Raw genomic sequence first — 14,815 nt, 5'->3', positions numbered from 1 at the left:
CTAAATAAGGCTGCTTTCCCTGGGAACTGAGAGTATAGAAACTAAGGCGGGCAAAGGGGGTGAATAGTTCCAGGCCACAGCACAAATGGCCGAACCAGGCTGTGGCACGGAGATCCAAGCCGAGAAAAAACTGTTCCTGTGGAAACCCGGGCAATACAAGCTAACACTCGTGCCAAACCCAGACAAACAAATACAAGTGGGGCAGCCATTTTCCCCGATCTCCTGGTCTGCGTGCACAGATAGTGGGTGAGAGATTCCTTTGAAAGCCCCGGGAGTGGGAGCCCTTGTTATTCCACAGAGAGGCAGAGTTGGAGGCCTTTGTGTGGGCCAAAGGCAGAATATCCGGGTGACCCCAGCACCCTGAAAAAGCCGCGCATGGGGAGGGAGCGAGAACTAATTCCAATGCTGGAACTTTTCGGTGCCGGCGGGGGTTTCACTCAGAGGGTGAGAGATGGCCGGTCTGATATCATAGTCTGTGCGCACGGAGAGTGGGCAAGAGATTCCTCCAAACACCTCAGGAGTGGGTGCCAGTGTTACCCCACAGAGGGGCAGAGTCAGGGGCCTTTGTGAGGGCCAAAAGTGGAATCTCCAGGCTGCCCAGTGCCCTGAAAAAGCCACGCAAGGGAAGGGAGCGAGAGCCAATTCCAACACTGGAATTTCTTCATGAGGGTGGGGGTTTCACTCAGAGTGTGAGACTGCTGGCCTGATATCCTGGTCTGCGCACACAGATAGTGAGCAAGAGTTTCCTCCAAGCGCCCCGAGAGTGGGCGCCCAACAGTGTTACTAGACCGAGTGGCAGAGCCAGAGGTCTTTGAGTGGGCGGAAGCCCCGCCTGATTATGCTAGCAGCTCTGACTGACTGAGCCTTACCCAGAGCCCTGTGCTGAGTGGAAATAGAGTGGGGAGTTGCCAGCTCTTTGAGCCTCTTACTATCCAGGCAGAGGCAGCAGCAACCCCATAGCTGGATTATCAGGCTACTAATTGAGGAAGGAAAGACTAGGAGAAAGGCTCCAGGAACACGGACTCTCTCACTGGCGGAGCCTATAAATGCTAATGAGCCTCGACTACCAACAAGACTGAAGCATAATACATGACATCGCCATAGAGACTTATCAACTGCAAACCTCTACCTGAGCGTGCCAAAGGGACAGAACCCGGAGTACAGAGTCACCGACCAGGAAGAGGGAGAGAAAATAAAAAGCAAGAAGATAACCTCTCAAAATCAAGAATAATCCGCAGACTTTATAACCTATCCCATTTTATTATATTTGCTCATTTGTTTCTCTTATCTTCATTCTTGATTTTTTTTTCCTCCTCCAATTTGGTCATTTAACTCTCTGCCAGTCTTACTCTCTCCTCTCCTTGAACTACACTACCCATAAGTGTTACATCTCCCATTGCCTTTTCTTTCCTCTTCCTTTCTCTCTATGAGGGTTGCACTTCAAATCCCTTAACTCTCTTCCTCTCTCCTCTTTTTTCTTTTTTCTTCATTTAGTGGTTCCCTCTATTTTTTTCTCTCTCTCTCTTTCTTTTCTCCCTCTATATTGGTTTTTTCTTTTCTCCTTTATGTCTCTTCTCATTCAAACCTCAATAATGAACAAATTATCTTATCTGGGACTCAAACTTATTTTGTGGCATTTTGGGGGGTTTTTACTTCACCTTTTTAACTCACTAGCAGTGCTCCCATACCTGGCTCTCCATTTTATCTAGTTCTTGTTCCACTAAATACAATAATAATTTTCTAATTTGCCCCCCCCCATTTTCCTGTTTCCCTCTAATTTCTCTCATAATAACTCCTAGTCTACCAACACCTAAAAGCAAATCATTTTATTCTTGACCCAATTTTTTTCCGTATTTGCTTTTTGTGGGTCTATACCCCCCTTTTTTGCCCCTTTATTACTTCTCCCCAATTCAGGCCCTCCACTACAGGTATTGTTTGTTCTATTTAGCACAATATAATTCACAGTTCACCACAAGATTTTCTCAAGAAAAAGGGGAGAGGAGAGGAAAGGAAAAAAGGAGGGGAGCAATAATTTCCTTTTTTAAATTTTAATTTTATTTTATTTTTCTTTACTTCATTATTAATTTAAAAAAACAACTCTTTTTAATTATTTTTTAACTTTTTATTCTTTATTAAATCTCATTAATACTTTCAACAAAACCACCCTCAGATGCCATTAAGGAAGAGAAAATCGATACAAAAGAAAGAGTGGTAACACAGATAGATGAGAAAAAATCTATGGAGAAATAATTTAATATATTGGAAACCTTGGAGTTAAACAACATAGAATTTAAAATAGAAATCCTAAAAATACTCAGAGATATACAAGAAAATACAGAAAGGCAATTTAGGGAGCTCAGAAAACAACTCAATGAACACAAAGAATATATTTCCAAGGCAATTGAAACTATAAAAACAAATCAAACAGAGATGAAAAACTCAACTCACGAGCTGAAAAATGAGGTAACAAGCTTAGCAAATAGAAAAGGCCAGATAGAAGGTAGGATTAGTGAAATAGAAGACAAGCAACTTGAGGCACAACAGAGAGAAGAAGAAAGAAACTCAAAAATTAAATAAAAATGAGACAGCCCTACAGGAATTATCTGACTCCATCAAAAAGAATAACATAAGAATAATAGGTATATCAGAGGGAGAAGAGAGAGAAAATGGAATGGAGAACATACTCAAACAAATAATAAATGAGAACTTCCCAAGCCTGTGGAAAGAACTAAAGCCTCAAATTCAAGAAGCAAACAGAACTCCGAGTTTTCTTAATCCCAACAAACCTATTCCAAGGCGCATCATAATGAAATTGGCACAAACCAACGGCCAAAAAAAAATTCTCAAGGCAGCCAGAGAAAAGAAGAATACAACATATAAAGGAAGACCCATTAGATTATCATCCGATTTCTCAACAGAAACTCTACAAGCTAGAAGAGAGTGGACCCCAATATTTAAAGTCCTGAAAGAGAGGAACTTTCAGCCATGAATACTATACCCATCAAAGCTATCCTTCAAATATGAAGGAGAAATAAAAACATTCACAGATACAGAAAAGATGAGGGAATTTATCATCAGAAAACCCCCACTCCAGGAATTACTAAAGGGGGTTCTCCAATCAGATACAAAGAACAAAAATAAACAAAGCCACAAGTAAAAGCTCCAAGAAGAACACAAAAAAAAAACAAATTTAAACTGTGACAACAACTAAAAGAAAGGGAGGGGGAGAGGATGGAGATTAATAGTAGCAAAGGATGATGGAGTGCAAAAGTATTAACAAAATAGTGCACTACAATGAACAGGGTAGGAACCCTTTTCAATACTTAAAGGTAACTACCATTGAAAAAACCACCACAGAAAAACATGATATAAAAAAGATAGCAACAGAGGAAAGATGTATGGAATACAACCAAATAAAAACAAAAGATAGAAAAACAAAAGAGAAGGATCAAACAAGACACAAAACTAACAGAAAACAATATATAAAATGGCAATAGGAAACTCACAAGTGTCAATAATTACACTAAATGTAAACCGATTAAACTCACCAATAAAAAGGCACAGAGTAGCAGAATGAATTAAAAAAGAAAATCCAACTGTATGCTGCCTACAAGAAACTCATCTAAGTAACAAGGATAAAAACAAATTCAAAGTGAAAGGCTGGAAAACAATACTCCAAGCGAATAACATCCAAAAAAAAGCAGGCGTAGCAATACTCATATCAGATAATGCTGGCTACAAGACACCAAAAGTACTCAGAGACAAAAATGGCCATTTCATAATGGCGAAGGGGACACTGAATCAAGAAGACATAACAATTCTTAATATATATGCACCAAACCAAGGAGCACCAAAATATATAAGACAGGTACTTATTGACTTTAAAACAAAAACTGACAAAAACACAATCATACTTGGAGACCTCAATATACCGCTGACGGCTCTAGATCGGTCATCCAAACAGAGAATCAACAAAGATGTAGTGGCCTAAAACAAAACACTAGTGCACCTGCATATGATAGACATCTACAGGACATTTCATCCCAAAGTGACTGAGTATACTTTTTTCTCCAGTGTACATGGATCATTCTCAAGAATTGACCATATGTTGGGCCACAAAAACCACATCAGCAAATTCAGAAAAATCGAAGTTGTACCAAGCATATTTTCTGATCATAAAGCCTTGAAACTAGAATTCAACTGCAAAAAAGAAGAAAAAAATCCCACAAAAATGTGGAAACTAAACAACATACTTTTAAAAAATGAATGGGTCAAACAAGAAATAAGTGCAGAGATCAAAAGATATATACAGACAAATGAAAATGACAATACGACATATCAGAATCTATGGGATGCAGCAAAAGCAGTGATAAGAGGGAAGTTCATATCACTTCAGGCCTTTATAAACAAATAAGAGAGAGCCCAAGTGAACCACCTAACTTCACACCTTAAGGAACTAGAAAAAGAAGAACAAAGACAGCCCAAAACCAGCCAAAGACAGGAGATAATAAAAATCAGAGCAGAGGCCTGACCGGTGGTGGCGCAGTGGATAAAGCTTCAACCTGGAAATGCTGAGGTCGCCGGTTCGAAACCCTGGGCTTGCCTGGTCAAGGCACATATGTAGTTGATGCTTCCAGCTCCTCCCCCCTTCTCTCTCTCTGTCTCTCCTCTCTCTCTATCCCTCTGTCTCTCTCTCTCCTCTCTAAAAAAAAAATGAATAAATAAAATTAAAAAAAACATAAAAAAAATTCAGAGCAGAAATAAATGAAATAGAGAACAGAAAAACTATAGAAAAAATTAATAGTACAAGGAGCTGGTACTTTGAAAAGATCAACAAAATTGACAAACCCTTGGCAAGACTTACCAAGGAAAAAGAGAAAGAACTCATATAAACAAAATCCAAAATGAAAGGGGAAAAATCACCATAGACACCATAGATATACAAAGAATTATTGTAGAATACTATGAAAAACTTTATGCCACTAAATTCAACAACCTAGAAGAAATGGATAAATTCCTAGAACAATACAACCTTCCTAGACTGAGTCAAGAAGAAGCAGAAAGCCTAAACAGACCTATTAGTAGAGAAGAAATAGAAAAAACCATTAAAAACCTTCCCAAAAATTCTACTGAAAGTCTTCCAAAAAATTGAAGAAGAAGCAATACTTCCAAACACATTTTATGAGGCCAACATAACCCTCATACCAAAACCAGGTAAGGATGGCACAAAAAAAGAAAAACTACAGACCAATATCTCTAATGAATACAGATGCTAAAATACTAAACAAAATACTAGCAAATCGAATACAACAACATAGTAAAAAATAATACATCATGATCAAGTGGGCTTCATCCCAGAATCTCAAGGATGGTTCAACATACATAAAACGGTTAACGTAATACACCATATCTACAAAACAAAGAACAAAAACCACATGATCGTATCAATAGACACAGAAAAGGCTTTCGATAAAATGTGGTACTAGAGGTTCTAGCCAGAGCAATCAGACAAGACAAAGAAATAAAAGGCATCCATATCGGAAAAGAAGAAGTAAAGGTATCACTTTTTGCAGATGATATGACCTCATACATCGAAAACCCCAAAGAATCCACAAAAAGAGTACTACAAACAATAAGACAATACAGAAGGCCACAGGATACAAAATTAACATACAGAAGTCAATGGCCTTTCTATATGCCAACAATGGAACATTTGAGAACAAACTCAAAAGAATAATCGCCTTCACGATTGCAACAAAAAAAATAAAATATTGAGGAATAAACATAACAAAGTATGTAAAGGACTTATATAATGAAAACTAAAAACCATTATTAAGGGAAATCTGAAAAGATATAATGAGATGGAAGAATATACCTTGTTCTTGGTTAGGAAGAATAAATATAATCAAGATGGCCATATTACCCAAAGCAATATACAAATTTAATGCAATTCTCATCAAAATTTCAATGACATTTTTTAAAGAAATGGAGCAAAAAATCATTAGATTTATATGGAACTATAAAAAACCCCAAATAGCCAAAGCAATCCTAAAGAAAAAGAATGAAGCTGGGGGCATTACAATACCTGACTTCAAACTATATTATAGGGCCACGATAATCAAAAGAGCATGGTATTGGCAGAAAAATAGACACTCAGACCAATGGAACAGAATAGAAAACCCAGAAATAAAACCACATATATATAGTCAAATAATTTTTGATAAAGTGGCCAACAACACGCAATGGAGAAAAGAAAGCCTCTTCAATAAATGGTGCTGGGAAAACTGGAAAGCCACATGCAAAAGAATGAAACTGGACTACAGTTTGTCCCCCTGTACTAAAATTAATTCAAAATGGATCAAATATCTAAACATAAGACCTGAAACAATAAAGTACATAGAAGAAGACATAGGTACTAAACTCACGGACCTGGGTTTTAAAGAGCATTTTATGAATTTGACTCCAAAAGCAAGGGAAGTGAAGGCAAAAAATAATGAATGGGACTACATCAGACTAAGAAGTTTTTGCTCAGCAAGAGAAACTGATAACAAAATAAACAGACAGCCAACTAAATGGGAAATGATATTTTCAAACAACAGCTCAGATAAGGGCCTAATATCCAAAATATACAAAGAACTCATAAAACTCAACAACAAACAAACAAACAATTTAATAAAAAATGGGAAGAGGACATGAACAGACACTTCTCCCAGGAAGAAATACAAATGGCCAACAGATATATGAAAAGATGCTCATCTTCATTAGTTAATAGAGAAATGCAAATCAAAACTGCAATGAGATACCACCTTACACCTGTTAGATTAGCTATTATTAACAAGACAGGTAATAGCAAATGTTGGAGAGGCTGTGGAGAAAAAGGAACCCTCATACACTGTTGGTGGGAATGTAAAGTTGTACAACCATTATGCAAGAAAGTATGGTTGTTCCTCAGAAAACTGAAAACAGAACTACCTTATGACCCAGCAATCCCTCTACTGGGTATATACCCCCAAAACTCGGAAACATTGATACGTAAAGACACATGCAGCCCCATGTTCATTGCAGCATTGTTCACAGTGGCCAGGACATGGAAACAACCAAAAAGCCCGTCAATAGATGACTGGATAAAGAAGATGTGGCACATATACACTATGGAATACTACTCAGCCATAAGAAATGATGACATCGGATCATTTACAGCAAAATGGTGGTATCTTGATAACAGGATACGAAGTGAAATAAGTAAATCAGAAAAAAATAGGAATTGCATTATTCCATACGTAGAAGACATAAAAGTGAAACTAAGAGACATTGATAAGAGTGTGGTTGTTACGGGGGGAGGGGGGAGAGGGAGAGGGAAAGGGGAAGGAGGAGGGGCACAAAGAAAACTAGATAGAAGGTGACAGAGGACAATCTGACTTTGGGTGTTGGGTATGCAACATAATTGAATGACAAGATAACCTGGAGTTGTTATCTTTAAATATATGTATCCTGATTTATTGATGTCACCTATTTAAAAAAATAAAATTATTAAAAAAAAGAATACTACAGTATATTTAGGAAAGTTATCTTTTATATATGAAGAAAAAATAAAGACTTTTCTGGACATACAGAAGCTGTGGACATTTATCACAAGGAGACCTTCACTGTAGGAAGTAGTCAAGATGGTTATTCAACCAACAAAAAAAAAAGGTCACAAAACAATGTAAGATTACAAAAAATCACAGATGAACAGGGATAATTTTTTAGAACAAAAGCATAAAAAAGGAGGTAAAAAGTCTGAATTTTCAAAGTTTTCAAAGAAGAATTCAGATTAAATGCATTAGAAGAAAAAAAAAAAGACTGCTGTGTATGTGAAAGTTTATTTACATAAACCTATTGGGAACCACATACAAAATACCAAAACTTAGACTCATAAATTTAAAGGAAGAGTAAATAGTGTAAAAAAGTATGGAATACCTTCCAAACCAACATGCAGAAATACAAAGGAACAACAAAAACATAAAAAAAACACTAGAAGCTCAGAGCTATCAGAAAAAATAGATAAAATGGATAACAAATCAATAATTATCCTACATGTAAATGGGCTTAATTCACCAATTAAAAGGCACAGAGTAGCAGATTGGATTAACATACCCAAAATACAACCACGAACTGCTTTCAAGAGACACATCTAAGCTGCAAAGCCAAATATAGATTCAAAGTGAAAAGTTGGAAAATGATTCTACAAGTAAATGGCATCTACAGGAAAGAAGTCTTAGCCTCATTTATACCTGACAAAATTGATTTCAAGATAACAGGGTAACTTCTGGTCAAGATAGTGGCATAGGTATATGCAGTTCTTGCATGCTACCACAACCCATCAAAATTACAACTAAACTACTGAAAAATCATCATGCAGAACCACTGGAAATCTGGCTGAATAGAAGTCCTATAAACGAGAGAATTAAAGAAGCCATGTTGAGACTGATAGGAGGGATGGAGATGTGGACCGGGTTTGTCCCCCATTAATGTGTATCTCTGCTGTGGACATTCTCCCTAAGGAATGAGGAATTCCTGCTTCACACAAGCCTCCCAGCCTTGGCTTCCAGTGCTAGGAATATAAGTCCCCATAACTTCTGAGAAACATAATGGGGATTGTGGCTGAGTGAGATGGAGAGCTGATGGAGTAGCAGGAAGCTTCCCTTAAAGGGCCCACACAAGCCATTTTCAGTGTTTTTTTCATACAAATAGTCTGTCTTGGCTCATGGTTTGAATTTCTCTTAAATATCTCAAACAAGCAGCACCTGACCCTGGTGTACCCCATAGCTCTTGTTAAGTGACCCCAGGCCTGACCCTATCAGTAACTGATATTACTTCACAGCTTTGCCTCTTCTGGGCACAATTAGCAGTCATCTGCACATTACTCTGTAGCTTATGCTGGGTGGCCCCAGGCAGGACAGAAGGAGTGGCTAACCTTCCACCTTCTGGGAGGACTCTTAACCAGTACACCTGGTGGAGAGCTTTAGACCATGCTGGAGTACAACCCTATCATCTCCACAAATAACACATTCTAGGGGTAGACTCTGTGAGCACCAAAGTCTCACTGAAGCAAGTCCTGCTCCATATGGTTGACTCCTGCATAGAAGCTTCTTTACTGTAACTTCTGTTCGTTTTCACAGCTGATTAGTTTGGAGGTCAATCCCTCCCAATGCTGCCAACAGCAATCAAGGCTCATCTATAATAGCACAATGCACACAGCCCACACAGTAGAGCACCTGGAGCACCCCACTCGGGTGACCGGGGAGACTGTGCCACTGGGTCCTAGAGGACACCTACTATACAAGGCCAACCTTCCAATTCTGGGAGATGTAATAGCTCTACCTAATACATAGAAACAAACACAGGGAATCAGAAAAAAACTGGTGACACAGAAACATGTTCCAAATGAAAGAACAGAAGAAATCTCCACAAAAATAACTAAACAAAATGGATGCAAGCACACTACTAGATACAGAGTTCAAAACAGTGGTTACAAGAATGCTTAAGAAATTCAGTAAGCCCTGGTTGGTTGGCTCAGTGGTAGAGTATCGGCCTGGTGTGCAGGAGTCCCCAGTTTGATTCCTGGCCAGGGCACACCGGAGAAGAGCCCATCTGCTTCTCCACCCCTCCCCCTCTCCTTCCTCTCTGTCTCTCTCTTTTCCTCCCACAGCCGAGGCTCCATTGGAGCAAAGTTGACCCGGGCACTGAGGATGGCTCCATGGCCCCTACCTGAGGTGTTAGAATGGCTCTGGTTGCAACAGAGCAATGCCCAAGATGGGCAGAATATCGCCACCTGGTGGGCATGCCGGGTGGATCCCCGTCGGGTGCATGCGGAGTCTGTCTGACTGCCTCCCCATTTCCAACTTCAGAAAAATACAAAAAAAAAGTAATTAAGGTAACACTTTGATAAAGAAATAAGCATAGAAAAGAACACAGAAACCATAAAATAAAACCAGTCAGAAAGAATGGATACACTAATTGAAATGAAGAATAATTTACAGGGACTCATCAATAGAGTACATCAAACTGAGAATCAAATCAGTGATTAAGAATATAAGGAAGCAAAAAACAACCAGTCTAAACAACAACAACAAAAAGGAATCCAAAATATGAGGATAGTATCAAAAACCTCTGGGACACCTTCAGGTGTACCAACTTTTGCATCATGGGCATCCAAGGAGAAGAGAGAGCAAGAAATTGAAAACCTATTTGAAAAAATAATGACATAAAACTTCCCTAACCTGATGAAGAAAATAGACATACAAGTCCAGGAAGCACAGGGTCCCAAACAACATGAACCCAAAAAAGCCCACATTAGGACACATTATAATTAAAATGCAAAGGTTAAAGACAATGAAAAAATCTTAAAAGCAGCAAGGGAAAACCAATGAGTTACCTACAAGGGAGCTTAGATAAAACTGTCAGCTGATTTCTCAAAAGAAACTTTTTAGTCTAGAAGAGATTGGCACAAAATACTCAATGATGAAAAGAAAAGACCTACTACTCTCACTCTACCCAGCAAAGCTATTATTTAGAATTGAAGGACAGATAAAGAGCTTCCCAGAAACAACAACAACAACAACAACAACATCTGAAGGGGTTAATCACAAACAAACCAGTATTATATGAAATTTTGAAAGTCTTCTTTAAGAAGAAAAGAGAAAATAGAGATAAGAATAGGGATATAAAAGTGAGACTTATGGACAGAGATGAAAGAGAAGTGGTTACCAGGGGGAAGAGATCATAAGGGATGGGGAAGGAGACTTGAGTAAATTGGGAAGGGTGAGGAGGTGAGAGGAAGGGTGTAAAGAGGGACAGATATAAGGTGACAGAAAATGATTTGACCTTGGTTGATGGGTATACAATATAATCAACAGATCAAATTCTATAGTAATGCTCTCCTGAAACCTATATATTCTTATTGATCAATGTCACCGTGTTAAAGATAAATTACTAAATAAAATTTTAAAAAAGAAAAAACTGTACTATAAAATGACAATAAATACACATCTATCTATAATTGAATCTAAAAAACAAACAAGCAGGATGAAAACACAGTCATAGATACAGAGAACATTTTTATCATTGCTAAATGGAACGGGGGTTGGAGGAATGGGTGACAAAGGTGAAGAAATTTAGAAGTACATATAAATTGTTACAGAATAATCATGAGGATAAGTGTAAAGTGCAGCATAAAGAATATATTTAATATTATTCTAATAATCACATATGGTGTCAGATGTGTCAACTTTATCAGGATAAGTTAATAAGTTATATAATGTCTAATCACTGCGTTGTACATGAGAAACTAATATAATATTGTGTTTAAACTGTATGTCAAATGTATGAACAGTGAGAAAAATAAGTTATGTCAAGAGAGAGAAAAAGGGAGAGAGATGAAAAGCATCAACTCATAGTGACAGCAATTTAATTGCTAATTGATTGCTTCTCATACATATTTTGATTGGGGAGCTCCAGCTGAGCCAGTGACCTTTGTTCAAGCTGTTGGGCTCAAGTCAGCAACTTTGGGCTTCAACCCAGCAACCTTTGTACTGAAGCCAGCAACCATATGATCATGTCAATAATTTCACACTCAGTGACCTCAGGCTTTCAAACCTAGAGCCTCAACATCCCAGTTCAATGCTCTATGCACTGCACAACCATCAGTCTGGCATTAACATTCATGTAATGTTAATTTAAGTGTCCTCAATGTGTAATGGCCTTGGGAGACTATGACTCAGTCTTGTTCATTGACACATGAAAGGAACTGTGCTAGGGGCTTCTAAGAGTGTTCTTTTACTTTTAATTTCCTTCTAGGAAAGAAAAATTTAAAACAGGTGGCCCCTCTTCTTTGGCTGGGTATACATCCTGTTGTGATGTGGTGTCTGAAATTGCTACTCTGTCTTCACAGAAATCAAAGATGATGCTCATACACAGAAGAAGGAGAGCCAAGGGAATATCAGAGAAGGTCTCGACCTCCCGTGGATGACACCCAGAGCTGGCTCGAGACTTCTTGTTATGAAACTTTGTTTTCCCAACTGTATTAATCCAGATTGATCAAACAAAAGCCCTTATCAAGCAGACAGTTTCTTTAGTAAACCTTGGGAGGCAGTGGTGCCACTTTCATATAGAGCTAGCCAATACTAAGCCTGCTTATCCTTTCTTTCTCCATCTTTCTCATGGAAACCACACTGAAGTCACTTGCACACAATTATTCTCTCTGCCTCACTTGACTAGCTCCAGTGTATCTCCTGAGTAGCTATGTTTGTTATGTTGTGTTGTCCCCAGTGAACTGTGACTATGAACAATCTTTGAACTTCCCAGAACTCCCTCTAGATCTGTGCCTGGTCCCATCATACCTCACCCAAGGTAATATGGGTAGAACACTGGAGATCATAGCCTAAGTGATCTAGAAAACTAAATGCCAGTTTTTAGGCAAAAAAGAGCAGTGATTGATGACATAGCTGACTAATGAGTAGAGAAGGCAGGTGAAGCGATGTTTTCTCCAAGAGCTATAGGAAAATTACATGGTGAGTTCGCAATCATACACTGCAGTTCTCAGTCTCATAAAATTTAATTCTTGTAAAAGAGCCACATCCAAGGAGATAATCCTAAAGAATCATGTTTTAGTAAAACATGTGGACTTGAGTAAGACCTTGAACTAAGAATGTTCACCAGCATAGTGTTCCTCAGCAGCTGTGCTAACATTCATGTCCACTAATACTCTCAGGTTTGGTGAACACAGTAACATTGTAGCTACAATACTGGGGACCATGGTATCTGTAGATATTTGCCGCTACCTGCTACCCGTGCTTCAGCCCAACATTAAAATCTGTGCATAATCATGAGAGTGTTACACATGTGCAAATGTCATAATGTAAGAAAATGTTTAGGAAAATGTTTATCCATCTCTCTTTGTAAAGTAACTGTTGGAAGAACAAATATAATATAGTGTGACTCAATGATACTTCAACTTAGTTTCCCCAACAGAGTCTTTCAAAGCCTAGGGAATTCAACCACATTCCAATCCAAGTAGCTACAAGTTATTATTATAGATATAGAGGAAAGAAAGAGAAAAATAGAAAGTTGTGAAAACTTTTTAAAAGTTTAGGGATGAATATCTAACTCTTGACATAAATTATTTTTTCCCATTGTTCATGCACTTGATTCACATCATCATATCCATAGTTTTATTTTTTAAATGACAACTTTATTGTATTCATATTAGATAGTCAATATTCTCTTAGTGGATGTATCACCTGGGTAAATTCTGAATTTTCAAATCAGACTCAGACTTCTTTCTGAAAGACAGGTACATGAGCAAATTTTTGTATCTTAAAAAGAGTTAGTGTTTGCTGAGTGGAACATCAAAAGTGCTTTAATTTTTTTCTCTAATATTTAAAATTGTTCTTGAGAAAATCCAAGATGGTGTTAGAGTATGTGGAAGCAACACTCACCTCTTCCCAGGACTAAACTGAAATTACAATGTAATTTTAATAAATTATCCTGAATAACCAACTGAAGACTAACTGAAAAGGACTTATAACCAATGATTTAGAGAAGAAGCCTCATCTAGACTGCCAGGAAGGGGGAAATATGAAAAGGGCTGGTCCTACTTTCATGGGCAGCTGCTGAGGTTCAGGATGGTTATCACAGGTGTGTGTGTGGGGGGGGGGGATCCCTCCACAAAAGTATGGGGATTAAATCCCAAGTCAGGTTCCCCATCCAGAACATCAGAGCTGGGAGGAGGCATCTATGTAATATTTATCTATAAAAAGCAGCAGAGTTTCTGTCTACCGGGGAGAAATAGAAGTCCACTAGAGATACAGGAACACTATAGAAGGACCAATGCACAGGTTTCATTTGTAGCCACTCACCATGGGCTCTGGAGAAGAAGGGTGGAACAGAGTAGAATCTTGGAAAGAGTCTGGGATTTCTGGCTTTGGGGAGGGAGCTGAAAGGACAGCTGCCAGGATCTCTGTGCTGAGTCATTCTCCCATACCACAGATAACATCTGTCTTGGGTGAAGTACTCCATTTCATAAGGCATCAGCCTGGGGGAAAGCAATAACCTCACCCTCTGAAATCATTTTCACCCTACCCTGTGTATGTTATGCCTTCTTGAGGAGTATAGCCAGAGGCTCTATCAGTGACTAAACCTAACAGACAGATATTAGGTAGAGTCAGGTTGAGGTGGATCTCAGGGTTTCATGAAACATTTGCAGACACATACCCAGCCTTGGTGCTGGTAAAAGCTGGCCTTGGTGTGTGGCTTGGTCCTTTCTATGTGCACCCAGGTCCAGCAGAAGCAGTCACAAAACCTTGGATCACTTGTAGCTCTAAAAAGTTTGTTGATGTCCAGTCACAGGCAGCATCTTATGTTGGCCTGCACCAGAGAACCTTCCAAGAGCCCTAGAAACAATACATACAGTGGCCAGCTACAAATACCATCAGAGAAAGATTAAGTAAGCTTCAAAAGTGGCATTTCAAAAAGGAAATCTTATCTGGCACTAAACTTTGCTGAAGCAAATTCTGCTGTGCGTGGTCAGCACCTGCACAGCATTTCACATACTGTGATTGAGGTTGAGCCTCACAATCAGCAAACCTGATGATTAATCTCATGTATGAATGGGCCAATAGCATCAAGATCCGATTGAACAAGAAGAACAACATAATCCACACAAGGACATTACAGGAGTATCAATCTCAAGTAATAAGTGAGATTGTACCACCGTACAAAATAGAACATCTACTACATAAGGCCACCCGATGAGGACTGGGGGTCATATATGACC

General features: G+C 38.6%; 1 pseudogene; it reads left to right on the top strand.

The window, feature by feature from the left end:
- Positions 1-375: 375 nt before the first annotated feature.
- Positions 376-14,815, top strand: part of LOC136406529 (aldo-keto reductase family 1 member C3-like) — a 56,555-nt pseudogene continuing 42,115 nt past the window's right edge.

The sequence above is a fragment of the Saccopteryx leptura genome, chromosome 5 (assembly GCF_036850995.1).
Source record: "Saccopteryx leptura isolate mSacLep1 chromosome 5, mSacLep1_pri_phased_curated, whole genome shotgun sequence".
Taxonomy (NCBI): domain Eukaryota; kingdom Metazoa; phylum Chordata; class Mammalia; order Chiroptera; family Emballonuridae; genus Saccopteryx; species Saccopteryx leptura.
The sequence above is the reverse complement of the archived record's forward strand: the minus strand, read 5'-3'. Positions and strand labels throughout refer to the sequence as shown.